Source organism: Eurytemora carolleeae, unplaced genomic scaffold (genome assembly GCF_000591075.1).
Source record: "Eurytemora carolleeae unplaced genomic scaffold, Eaff_2.0 scaffold936, whole genome shotgun sequence".
Lineage (NCBI taxonomy): Eukaryota > Metazoa > Arthropoda > Copepoda > Calanoida > Temoridae > Eurytemora > Eurytemora carolleeae.
Window position 1 is genome coordinate 122,133 of NW_019396935.1, and position 14,243 is coordinate 136,375.

The 14,243-nt window shown below is 32.6% G+C and overlaps 1 long non-coding RNA gene across 1 annotated transcript; it reads right to left on the minus strand.

Moving 5' to 3' along the window:
• Positions 1–11,354: 11,354 nt before the first annotated feature.
• LOC111710297 (uncharacterized) lies at positions 11,355–13,532 on the minus strand. Its single transcript, XR_002767029.1, has 4 exons — positions 13,320–13,532; positions 13,141–13,242; positions 11,768–11,943; positions 11,355–11,448 (listed from the first exon to the last, which is right to left on the minus strand). It is a non-coding gene; the product is annotated as an uncharacterized LOC111710297 (long non-coding RNA).
• Between the last annotated feature and the right edge of the window lie 711 nt (positions 13,533–14,243).

The following is a 14,243-nucleotide window of genomic DNA, read 5'->3' on the forward strand; positions in this document are numbered from 1 at the left end:
TTAAGAAGAAAATCAAAAGTGTGTCCATTGAATACTCAGGAAAAATCAAGAATCTATCCTAGGTTTAGACAAAATTATGTAATATGGTAGATTTATACGCTGGAAATATTGATATACGGATGTAAAATGTAAATTAATGATGCTTTTATTCTATTATGGATTGTAACCATAGTTGGGTTTGATAGATGAGATTTTTTAACAGATCTAGCGGATTAAAGAATCTATAGAACATAGGCTAAGATTTCGACTAGGACTATAAGATCTAGGATTAGGACTATAGAATCTAGGATTAGGACTATAGGATTTGGACTAGGACTATAGAATCTAGGATTAGGACTATAGGATTTAGACTAGGACTATAGTATCTAGGATTAGGACTATAGGATTTGGACTAGGACTATAGGATCTAGGATTAGGACTATAGTATATAGGATTAGGAATATAGGATTTGGACTAGGACTATGGAATCCAGGATTAGGACTATAGAATCTAGGATTAGGACTATAGGATTTGGACTAGGACTAAAGAATCTAGGATCAGCACTAAAGGATTTGGACTAGGACTATAGGATCTAGGATTAGGACTATAGTATCTAGGATTAGGACTATAGGATTTGGACTAGGACTCAAGAATCTAGGATCAGCACTATAGGATTTGGACAAGGACTATAGGATCTAGGATTAGGACTATAGAATCTAGGATTAGGACTATTGGATTGAGACTACGACTATAGGATTTGGACTAGGACTAAAGAATCTAGGATCAGCACTATAGGATTTGGACTATAGGATTTGGACTAGGACTAAAGAATCTAGGATCAGCACTATAGGATGACAAGGACTATAGGATCTAGGATTAGGACTAAAGAATCTAGGATCAGCACTATAGGATTTGGATTAGGACTAAAGAATCTAGGATTAGGACTATTGGATTTGGACAAGGACTATAGGATCTAGGATTAGGACTATAGAATCTAGGATTTGGACTATAGGATTTGGACTAGGACTATAGAATCTAGGATTAGGACTATAGGATTTGGACTAGGACTATGGTATCTAGGATTAGGACTATAGGATTTGGACTAGGACTATAGTATCTAGGATCAGCACTATAGGATTGAGACTAGGACTAAAGAATCTAGGATCAGCACTATAGGATTTGGACAAGGACTATAGGATCTAGGATTAGGACTATAGAATCTAGGATTAGGACTATAGGATTTGGATTAGGACTAAAGAATCTAGGATTAGGACTATTGGATTTGGATTAGGACTAAAGAATCTAAGATTAGGACTATTGGATTGAGACTAGGACTAAAGAATCTAGGATCAGCACTATAGGATTTGGACTAGGACTATAGGATTTAGGATTAGGACTATAGGATTTGGACTAGGACTATAGNTAGAACTAGAACTAGAACTAGAACTAGAACTAGAACTAGAACTAGAACTAGAACTAGAACTAGAACTAGAACTAGAACTAGAACTAGAACTAGAACTAGAACTAGAACTAGAACTAGAACTAGAACTAGAACTAGAACTAGAACTAGAACTAGAACTAGAACTAGAACTAGAACTAGAACTAGAACTAGAACTAGAACTAGAACTAGAACTAGAACTAGAACTAGAACTAGAACTAGAACTAGAACTAGAACTAGAACTAGAACTAGAACTAGAACTAGAACTAGAACTAGAACTAGAACTAGAACTAGAACTAGAACTAGAACTAGAACTAGAACTAGAACTAGAACTAGAACTAGAACTAGAACTAGCGCTAGAACTAGAACTAGAACTAGAACTAGAACTAGAACTAGAACTAGAACTAGAACTAAAACTAGAACTAGAACTAGAACTAGAATTAGAACTAGAAGCAGAACTAGAACTAGAACTAGAACTAAAACTAGAGCTAAAACTAAAACTAGAACTAGAACTAGAACTAGAACTAGAACTAGAACTAGAACTAGAATTAGAATTAGAACTAGAGCTAGAACTAGAACTTGAATTAGAACTAGAACTGGAACTAGAACTAGAACTAAAACTAAAACTAGAGCTAGAACTAGAACTAGAACAAGAACTAGAACTAGAACTATATCTAAAACTTGAACTAGAACCATAGAAACTATATAAAAACTAAGAGCAATATATATTCTGTCTACAAAATGAACCTTATAAAGATGAAAATATATTTTGCAAAACATCCATTTAGATTTTATGGGCGTAGGAAAACATCTATTTTGCTGCAGCTAGATTAATTATTTGATATGTATACATAACAAACAGTGAGAACCCCAAACTGCATCTAGATTAATTATTTGAAATGTAAACATAACAAACAGTGAGAAACCCAAACTACAGCTAAATTAATTATTTGATACGTATTCATAACAATCAGTGAGAACCCCAAACTACAGCTAAATTAATTATTTGATATGTATACATAACAAACAGTGAGAACCCCAAACTGCATCTAGATTAATTATTTTATATGTATAAATAACAAACAGCATGAGAACCCCAAACTGAAGCTGGATTAATTATTTGATATGTATACATAACTAACAGTGAGAACCCCAAACTAAAGCTGGATTAATTATTTGATATGTATACATAACAATCAGTGAGCACCCAAAATTGCAGCTGAATTAATTATTTCATGTGTATACATAACAAACAGTGAGAACCCCAAACTGCAAGCTAGATTAATTATTTGATATGTATACATAACAAACTGTGAGAACCCCAAACTGCAACTAGATTAATTATTTGATATGTATACATAACAATCAGTGAGAACCCCAAACTGCAACTAGATTAATTATTTGATATGTATACATAACAAACAGTGAGAACCCCAAACTGAAGCTGGATTAATTATTTGATATGTATACATAACAAACAGTGAGAACCCTTTACTTAAGCTGGATTAATTATTTGATATGTATACATAACAAACTGTGAGAACCACAAACTGCAACTAGATTAATTATTTGATATGTATACATAACAAACTGTGAGAACCCCAAAACTGCAGGTAGATTAATTATTTGATATGTATACATAACAAACATTGAGAACCACAAACTGCAGCTAGATTGATTATTTGATATGTATACATAACAAACATTGAGAACCACAAACTGCAGCTAGATTAATTATTTGATATGTATACATAACAAACAGTGAGAACCCCAAACTGCAGCTAGATTAATTATTTGATATGTATACATAACAAACTGTGAGAACCCCAAACTGCAACTAGATTAATTATTTGATATGTATACATAACAAACTGTGAGAAACCCAAACTGCAAGCTTCCAAATTTTAAGGACAATTCATTCCATAGATTTTTGATTCTCACTTAGAATATTTATTTATGAGTTTTAATAATTAAAAATCTATTATTAAAGGTCTTTCTCAAAAAATAACAACAATTAAACATGAATGAAAGTAATTTATAAAAAATATTTTAAAAAACATCTTTTTTTGCTTTAGAGAGATTAAAAATACAGGACAATACATTATGGTTTGTATACACATTTCAATGTGATGTACAGAGCGTCCCATATCATATTAGATTATTTCTAAGCTTTAAAGCAAAAATACGCACATAGTACTCGAAAAACCTAGTATTTTCTGCTAGAAAACTTTTATAGAAACCTCATACATTTATAAAAAGATTCATTATTTTTAAATTTTTTGATAGGTCCCTAAAATCAAAACTTTATGATGTGGGACACCCTGTACTTGGACTACAAGGAACTAGTTTGAGCAATACAATAACAAATATTGTAAACAAAGGACGGAATACCCATACGCAATGGAGGAATGCCAAGCTTGTTTACTATCTGGTCTTAATTTATTAATTCTTTAAAAGACATCACAATTAAATGTTCACAAACCCTACCTTTTGTATTCCTTCCTTGCTGCTATTTATATAACCCTGTCCCCCCTCCTTGCTACTAAGGTACATAAACCCTATACACCCTACATTTACTATATCCTCCTTGCCACTTGGGTATTTAAACCCTATATACCCTACCTTTACTATACCCTCCTTGTCGCTAGGGTACATAAACCATATACACCCTACCTTTACTATACCCTCCTTGCTGCTAGGGTACATAAACCCTATACACCCTACCTTTACTATATCCTCCTTGCCACTAGGGTATTTAAACCATATATACCCTACCTTTACTATAACCTCCTTGCTGCTAGGGTACATAAACCCTATACACCCTACCTTTACTAAACCATCCTTGCTACTAAGGTACATAAACCCTATACACCCGACCTTTGCTATACCCTCCTTGCTGCTAGGGTACATAAACCCTATACACCCTACCTTTACTATACCCTCCTTGCTGCTAGGGTACATAAACCCTATACAACATACCTTTACTATACTCTCCTTGCCACTAGGGTATTTAAACCCTATATACCCTACCTTTACTATACCCTCCTTGCTGCTAGGGTACATAAACCCAATACACCCTACCTAAACTATACCCTCCTTGTCGCTAGGGTGCATAAACACTATACACCTTACCTTTACTATAACCTCCTTGCCGCTAGGGTACATAAACCCTATACACCCTACTTTTACAATATCCTCCTTGCTGCCTGGGTACATAAACCCTATACACCCTACCTTTACTATACCCTCCTTGTCGCTAGGGTAAATAAACCATATACACCCTACCTTTACTATACCCTCCTTGTCGCTAGGGTACATAACCCAATACACCCTACCTTTACTATACTCTCCTTGCTGCTAGGGTAAATAAACCCTATACACGCTACCTTTACTATATCCTCCTTGTCGCTAGGGTACATAAACCATATACACCCTACCTTTACTATACCCTCCTTGTCGCTAGGGTACATAAACCATATACACCCTACCTTTACTATACCCTCCTTGTCGCTAGGGTACATAACCCAATACACCCTACCTTTACTATACCCTCCTTGCCGCTAGGGTACATAAACCCAATACACCCTACCTCTACTACTCACCTTCCCTGCTGCAAGGTATATATAAGATGCCATAAACTTAATTGATTAGTAAACTATGAGAAGATTAAAGGAGCGTGTACTGAATATTATTCTACTGATAAAAACAATATTTTTTATCTGTAATCTACAGGACCATATAATGGGTGGTTTATAAAACACCAGCCCTTCAGGGAGCTCAACCCAACACCATCAACCTCCTTCAACGACCCACTCGCTCCTACGATCACCCTGGACAACCCCCTGACATTATGTCGTTCATTAAATACCCTCCCTTCTCCCTTCAACACCAACCCGTTCTCCGAAGATCTAACGCCACCCTCTCAACCCCCCTCCCCCCACTCTCACTAATTCTAACCCATCAATCTATATTGTTGAGTACGTACTACGTGCTAAATCTGTTCAAGTATATTCGGAGATTGATTCATTTAAACACATATTATCAATTATAGAGCCTTTATCATCCAGCAGTGGGAAGTGAATGGGATAGAACCAAGGGGAAAACCATTATTGAAATATTTTTTTTTAATAATGGAGATGACCGAACAATTAGATAAAATTAAGGAATTGAATGATTAAAGAAATAATAATAATAATTAAAGATTCATGCGAATACAACGGAGGATTGAATAAGGTTCTATAAAGAGGAGAATAATTGAAGAAGGATCGAAAAATGTTTGATAAAGATTGAGAATACGATCGGAGACGGATTAAAGAAGGTTGGATAAAGATTGAGAATAAGATGAAAGAAGAATTGAAGAAAGTTTGATAAAGATTAAGAATAAGAGGAGAGACGTATTAAAGAAGGTTTGATAAAGATTGAGAATAAAATTCGCGAAGAATTGAAGAAGGTTGGATGAAGATTGAGAATAAGATTATAGAAGGATATAAGAAGGTTGGATAACAGGTTGAGAATAAGATTAGAAAAAGATTGAAGAAGGCTGGATAAAGATTAAGAATAAGAGGAGAGAAGGATTAAAGAAGGTTTGATAAAGATGAGAATAAGAGGAGAGACTTATTAAAAAGATTCGATAAAGATTGAGAATAAGATGAAAGAAGGATTAAATCGAAGGTTTGATAAAGATTGAGAATAAGATGAAAGAAGGATTAAGGAAGAAGGAAATGAAGAAGGAAAGGAAGAAGGAAAGGAAGAAGGAAAGGAAGAAGGAAAGGAAGAAGGAAAGGAAGAAGGAAAGGAAGAAGGAAAGGAAGAAGGAAAGGAATAAGGAAAGGAAGAAAGAAAGGAAGAAGGAAAGGAAGAAGGAAAAGGAGAAGGAATGGAAGAAAGAAAGGAAGAAAAAGAGGAATAAGGGAAGAAAGAAGGAAAGGAAGAAGGAAAGGAAGAAGGAATGGAAGAAGGAATGGAAGAAGGAAAAGAAGAAGGAAAGGAAGAAGGAATAGGAAGAAGAAGGAAAGGAATAAGGAAAGGAAGGAGGAAAGGAAGAAGGAAAGGGGGGAGGGAATGGAAGGAAAAAAGGAATAAGGAAAGGAAGAAGGAATGGAAGAAGGAAAGGAAGAAGGAAAGGAAGAAGGAAAGGAAGAAGGAAAGAAAGAAGGAAAGGAAGAAGGAATAGGAAGAAGAAGGAAAGGAAGAAGGAAAGGAAGAAGGAAAGGAAAAAGGAAAGGAAGAAAAAAGAATAAGGAAAGGAAGAAGGATAGGAAGAAGGAAAGGAAGAAGGAATACGAAGAAGGAAAGTGAGAAGGAATACGAAGAAGGAAAGGAATAAAAAAGGTCAAAGGAAATGTTGACGGAAATGAAAAAGGAAAGGCGGAAGAAAAGGTATATTTCTTCTGAAATCAAAGTCTACAGATGTTGAAAGGTAAATATATTCAATTTGTTCAAATATGTTCAATTTTTTTTACTCTAAATTAATATATTTATCCTTTTGGGCCGTTCACGTGGTTCACCCGTTTAGACTTAAACAAACAAGCAACATTTATACATGTAAACTGGTATTTTCATAGCAAATAAATAAAGTTTAAGCTTAATCCGTCATTAGTTCGTCTGTTTGTTAAATGATTCTTTGAAATAAGATTAAACCAAGAATTTTAATAGTTTTTGATAATGAAGTTTCCATAAGTGTGACAGATTAATTTTTCAATTCCCTCTTATGTTCCTAACTGGAGGTGATAGAGTGTAGATTTATATTGATTGATAAAATCAAATTCTTTAATTTTAAAATATTTGGATTCATCTGTGGAATCATTAATCAAGTCTAATCCAAGGAAGCTGTGAAATCAAACCATAATTCAAAATAAAAAATAAATATTCAAAGTTTTTTACAAAACTGAAAGAATTTGATTACAATTTTACAGATTTACAAAACTTCAGTGCAAGTTTGATCAAACTCAAAATTAATATTTTATTCTTATTTTTTATCGTGCTTTCTTCACAGTGAGTAAACCTATATATCCCATCAAACACTCCTTGTAAACCTTTAGCTCCCATCAAAAACTCCCTGTAAACCTATAGATCCCATCAAACAAATAGTTTAATGTTTTGTTTCTCAATGATCTATATAGTGAATAGTGATTACTAAACCAATAACAAACAATTACCAATTTTACTAATGGTTCTCCAGCCAAGAATTCTAGACCAATCTTTCATTTAGAGAATTGATTTTTGGAGATTATCTATAGATCTAGTTTAGCTTGCAGGTTTATATTCTCACCATATAGGTGATAATTACCACCAGATCAGTAGATCAAGGAGATACAGGAGGGGTCAGGGGACATAAGCTTGATGGATCATTGAACAATCAGATACTCATTTATACCATCAGATAATTCAAATACTGTCAAATTAAAAGCAAGTGTCAGCTTCAATAATTTTCAAGTTTAAAGGGAGTGTTTACTAATTCAAGATTGCATGAAACCTTGGTTGTATTCATCATTCCTAAACTAAGAAAGTCAAATTTTTGTAAATATTTTATTTTTAATGAAATTAGGGTTTCAACACTTCAAAGCATGGTTTCACAAAATCTAAAACATTTTGCTATAGGAATTAGGTCTTTGCCACAAACTAAAATGTTCTTATCCCTATTTCTTTGCAACATGGTAGCGTAAATCTTTGATTTTTCACACTATAAATATTTGATCTTTGTTTGAAATATCTAAGGTCCATGACATAAATAAATTAGAAAACCACACTGTGTGGCAAAGACTTCCTTTGTAAAACCTCTTTACTCCAAAGTCCAAATATCATCTTGTGTGTTTCTTATATATAAGAGGTCATTTTGCTCTTTACTCCAAATATCATTTTGCGTGTTCCTTATACATGAGGGTTGATTTTTAAACACGCTCATGCATTGCAATAAAACTAGACATATATTTCTAAGTATTGTATTCGTACGGGTTTACAAGGTTGCGTGGTTATTTCTATCAACTATAGTTGCAGTTGTTCATGCATGCAGGCGCGTAATACACAATTTGAGTTAAGAGGGGTGGGGGAGGGTGGGCAGAAAGTTTCTACGATGGTCTGTAGCAAAATGTCTATACTGTTCTCTCTCCTTTGCCTTCTTATCCGTTGCTGTACACTGTACAGGTAGGAAAAATGTGTTTAATCTTGGATAAAATGTTTGTAATCTTGGATAAAATGTTTGTAATTTCGGATAAAATGTTTGTAATCTCGGATAAAATGTGTGTAATCTCGGATAAATGTTTGTAGTCTCGGATAAAATGTTTGTAATCTCGGATAAAATGTTTGTAATCTCGGACAAAATGTGTACTCTCGGATAAAATGTTTGTAATCTCGCGGATAAAATGTTTGTAATCTCGGATAAAATGTTTGTAATCTCGGATAAAATGTTTGTAATCTCGGATAAAATGTTTGTAATCTCGGATAAAATGTGTGTAATCTTGGATAAAATGTTTGTAATGTCGGATAAAATGTTTGTAATCTCGGACAAAATGTGTGTAATCTTGGATAAAATGTTTGTAATCTTGGATAAAATGTTTGTAATCTTGGATAAAATGTTTGTAATCTTGGATAAAATGTTCGTAATTTTGGATGAAATGTGTGTACTCTCAGAAAAAATGTTTGTACTCTCGGATAAAAGGTGTGTGATCTTGGATAAAATGTTTGTAATCTCGGATAAAATGTGTGCAATCTTGGACAAAATGTTAGTAATTTTGCATAAAAAGTGTGTAATCTTTGATAAAATGTTCGTACTCTCGGATAAAAGGTGTGTAATCTTAAATAAAATGTGTGTAATCTTGGATAAAATGTGTGCAATCTTGGATAAAATGTGTGTCATCTTGGATAAAATGTGTATACTCTCGGATAAAATGTTTGTAATCTTGGATAAAATGTTTGTAATCTTGGATAAAATGTTTGTAATCTTGGATAAAATGTTCGTAATCTTGGATAAAATGTTTGTAATCTCGGATAAAATGTTTGTAATCTTGGATAAAATGTGTGTACTCTCGGATAAAATGTTTGTAATCTTGGATAAAATGTTTGTAATCTTGGATAAAATGTTTGTAATCTTAGAACAAAGGAATTGAGTCTTTGCCACAAACTCTGATTTTCTAATCACTATATCTTTGGAACCAAATGTTGTAGACCCTAGATATTTCAAACTATGAATTCTGTTGGATCAAATATTCTGAGCTTGAAATATCAAAACTTTACAACATCAGTTTCCAAAGATATAGGGGTTTTAATATTTGAGTTTGTTGCAAAAACTCAATTCCTTTGTTATAAAATGTTCGTAATTTTAAAAAAAATGTTTGTAATTTCAAATAAAATGTTTGTAACTTTCTTATTTTTCTGTAAGTAAGATATGAAAGTAAGAAAATAAGTTTGTTCGAGTGTTCTTCTCTAAGTCTTCAGTAGTCCTCTACAAAAGGGTGAAAGGGACGGTGTAAGCGTAATATTATGTGACCAGCTCCAAACGGTATTTACTCTTCAACCCTTAATCTGATCAAACTGTGGAAGATAACCTCGTTTATCACTTGAAAACTGTTTAATGCATAATTTTTCCATTCTTTCAAATAGAACCAAGAACTGTGCAACTCACTTTTGCAGAGAAAAAAAAAGATTCAAAATTTGAAAACATGGAGGGTCACATGAAATTACGTATACAGTCCCTTCAAGATCTCTAGGTTGCCCCCCCCCCCCACCACCTAGAACTGACACAACTCGTAAGTCGTGAACCAGTAGAGTGAGTGTACATATTTTCCATCCAAATAAGAGAGCGCTAACTAACCAACTAAATTCAACTTATTGTTGAATTGAAGTTTATTATTTATATAATTATTTGTGTGAATATGTTAGATAGATCGCATGCTGGGTTATACTATTATATATCTTGGGATCAGTAGCTGTATGTGAACCAAGGTTGCCTACTCTCGATGCGCTCCAATGTATGAAAAAATGTCGTCTTTTTAGTATAGTTAGATAAAATCCGCATATGACGTCACTTATTATAGAGGCGAGAGTGACGTCATATGCGGATTCTATCTATACTAAAGAGACGACATCTTTCAAACATTGCAGCACATCGAGAATAAGAAACCTTGTTAAACATCCTTGATTTGAACAAACTGTAGAGATAGGCGTAATATTTAAGTATTTAAGTATTAAGTATTCAAATTAAATTTTCAAGGCTGTATCGAAATGAATTCAGTTCAGTTTCGCGGTTATTGAAAAATGAAAATATTTAAAATATAATATTTTTAATATTAATAGCTTTGTTACTAAAATAAGTATAGGTTTTTATTTTTAAATAAACCAATCAATTAGGTTGTATTCCACTGATCCAAGGAATGTTCCAAATATGATGAACATTCAACTTTAAGCTCTTCTTGAAAGTATACGAAAACTTGGGTAAACAGTTTTATTTCAAGAGCAAACAGTGTTTACAAGATAATTTATAAACGAGCTGTGGGCGTAATTTGTGTACTTTCAGTACGTATGTATAAATAAAGGCAAAATTCAATGGTTTTAAAGAAAAAAGGTTGACCAAGTCGTTATGAATCGTTATAATAATGGTAAAATTAGTTTTATAACATAAAAAAATATATAAATATTAAATGTAAAATAATTTACAAAATAAGTTATAGGTTCTGAACGTATGAAGAGCTGTGTAGGTCCCATGGGTATATTTATGATGAATATTATGGTCTATTCATAATATGAAGAACAATAGGTATATATAGATATTCTAAGCATAACCCCATAATAAGCAGAGTATTCAACATACAAACAATCTTCACTATACAGAGGTCAAGAAAGGACCCTGTAGATCAGATTTTATAGGAAAAATTCAGGTCGCTTCCCACCCACTCTCTTCTCAATATATTCATCAAGTAACACAAATTGGAATCTAAAGATATTTAGAATAGATATGATCATTTATTGGTTCACAGAAATTTATGTAAAACAAGATAATTGACGGAGGTTAATATTTAAGCAGCTAGCACACTCATCTAAAATATCACAATATATATATATACATTTTAGGGTGTTGTGTAATCGACCACTGGTGAGTTAGAACTTAAAACAAGTATACATAAATAAGAACAAGGAAATTAAAACTTAAATGGAAAATTTGTCTTTATTTTATTGATATAAAGGCCGACCACTCCCATGTATGTATCAATGTAACCGTTAGAATAATATGAAACCACACATGATTTTATATTTTGTTATACCATATGCTTCAAATTAAAATAAGTGAGAAAATCTAAATAAGGTAAAAGTTCCAACAATAATTTGAGCTAATTTCCAAAAGATTTAGTTTTATACCTTATTTCAAGAAGCTCTATTCTTTACTACTTCTACTCATTTTATTGCTTTTACTCCTTTCATCCTGGGTATCTTCTTCTTTTATAGATTGTCTTGGAATACTTTCTATTATTTTCTTCTCTTTTAGCTTTTCCATCGCTTTATCCCACCCTTTGTTGAGCCAGTACTGAATATTCCTGAAACGAATAATTTAAAGGGACTGTAAGCGTATTTTAAACCGACCCTCCATGCAAAGATGGCAATTCCCGATTCATAACGGTACCATTGAAAACTTTATCTGATAAAAAATATGGATGATATTGACGTTTTCTAGTTTAAAAAGTGTTTGATTCTAATAATTCCTTTATGCTTTTTTGCAGTAGAAATGCGCAAATTACCTTTTTAGAAAAACCACAATTAAAAAGGATCAGTTTTAACACTTACAAACATTTCTATCTCATTCATACTTGATCAGACAGAGCTTTAAAGGGTGCCGTTGTGAATCGGGCATTGCCATGGTCACTTGAAATTACGATACATCTGTTCAACCGGATGTCGTAGACCTTTGATATTTTAATCAACGAATTCTGTCAGATCAAATATAATAAGTTTAAACATATCAAAGATTTACACCATCAAGTTGCAATAATATAGGAATTCATATTTGAGTTTGTATCAAAGCTCTTAATCTGCTGCCAGTACTCAAAGAAACTTATTACTAATTCCTAATTCATAATATTTTTATATCTTTGTAACATGATTTCGTAGATTGTGCACAATATGTGTTGTTTTAAATGCTATTAGATTGATAAGGAAAATATTGAAATACTAGAAATTCAAGGCGCTTCGCGCCCTTCTTTCTAGCCTTAGAGGGCGCTTCGCGCCCATCTTCTAAATTAATTGTAAACATGTTCTCTTTGTGTACATCGTAAAACTAAACAAAAATAATTTGCGGATTTTTACAAAAAATTTCGCGGATTTTCAAAATTTTAAAAAATTTAATGACGATCGAATTTTGATAGAGACAAATATTTGAAATTTTGATGATTCATAAACCTTCCCTGGGCTCCCTAGATGTCCCACAAAAAATTTGGGCCCGATCGGTTCAGCCGTTTTGACGTTTATTGGATACAAACAAACAAACAGACAAACAAACAAACAGACAGCAAGACAAGCCAAATTTATATATAGATTAAAGCTTACACAATTAGATTGCAAAGATATTTGGAGTATAAGATTATAATTGGAGTTGGTTTCTTTCGTTGAATTATTGCTACAACTAGTTAAACACTTGCTACATTTGAAAACAAAATTAAGTTAGTTTTGAAAATGAGAGAACTAAATAAAATGATATCTGAAGCATCAAAAATAAAAAAATAAATTTTTTTGCTTACTTTTCCACAATTTCGACTATAGAATTAAGAAGCTTGTGTATCCGGTCTACAGGAATATTATTGCTACAAATCCAGTAGCTTAAAATAGCGCCTTCCACAGCCCTGAATATTCATCAATTATCAAAATAATTTTCCAAAGAAAAAGAAATATTCATTAAAAGTGTTTTTTTTACACTTACTCTGTGATGTCGTAGCTAACAAGGTTCACGAACCAGAACATGAAGATACTTGCTGAAATTCGAACAGACATCGGGCGCGAAAGGTCCACAATAACGGCCCATGCTCCAATAAAGATGCCAGTTGCCCTCAATGGAGTCATACGAAATATGTAGCTCAACATCTTAAAACGGTTTAAACCAAAATTTCTAAATATTGTGGATTTTTAAAAACTATTTCCCGCATTTAAAGTACTTGACTCTGGCCTTTTGATATTTATTTGCCTTCTCAGAGATTGGAACTTTTGTGCATGGAGTATCATTTATCTAGAACTCTTCAGCTCGATATCCAAAACGAGCACTTTAAATCAAATTTACACATGCAAGGTGCTTAACGAACACAAAATGTCGTATTTTGACACTTACTCCAAAATAAATTAAATTAATCTTTCAGTCTGTATCATTATAAATGGAGATCAATGCTTAATCCCTGCAGATTCACAAGAAACAAATTTACTTTAGACATCGGAATATTTCTGTAGATATTGTTAATATTTATAATGCTTGATCTCGATAATTATTGTTTTGTGGTCACTTTTAGATTTGAGGATAAATGCTTTGTTCTTCAACAAGAGCTATCATCAGGGTGATTTTTCTCAAATTTGTATACTTTATTAAATTGATTATTTTAGGATATCGAAGAGGAATTAGATTAATCCGCAGGTATGCATAAAATAAAAATCAATTTATATTTATCTGTGCTCTCTGATTATAGAAGTAAGATACACTTTAAGATATACAGGGTGTCCCACGAAACATGACAGTTGGTGAATAGAATTTAAAATGTCTTCTTCCATAATTAGTTGATAATTAGTTGTTTGATAATAGAGAGAATGATAAAAAATATTATATGTCGATTTTATTATAATGAAAATGATTTCAAAGTAA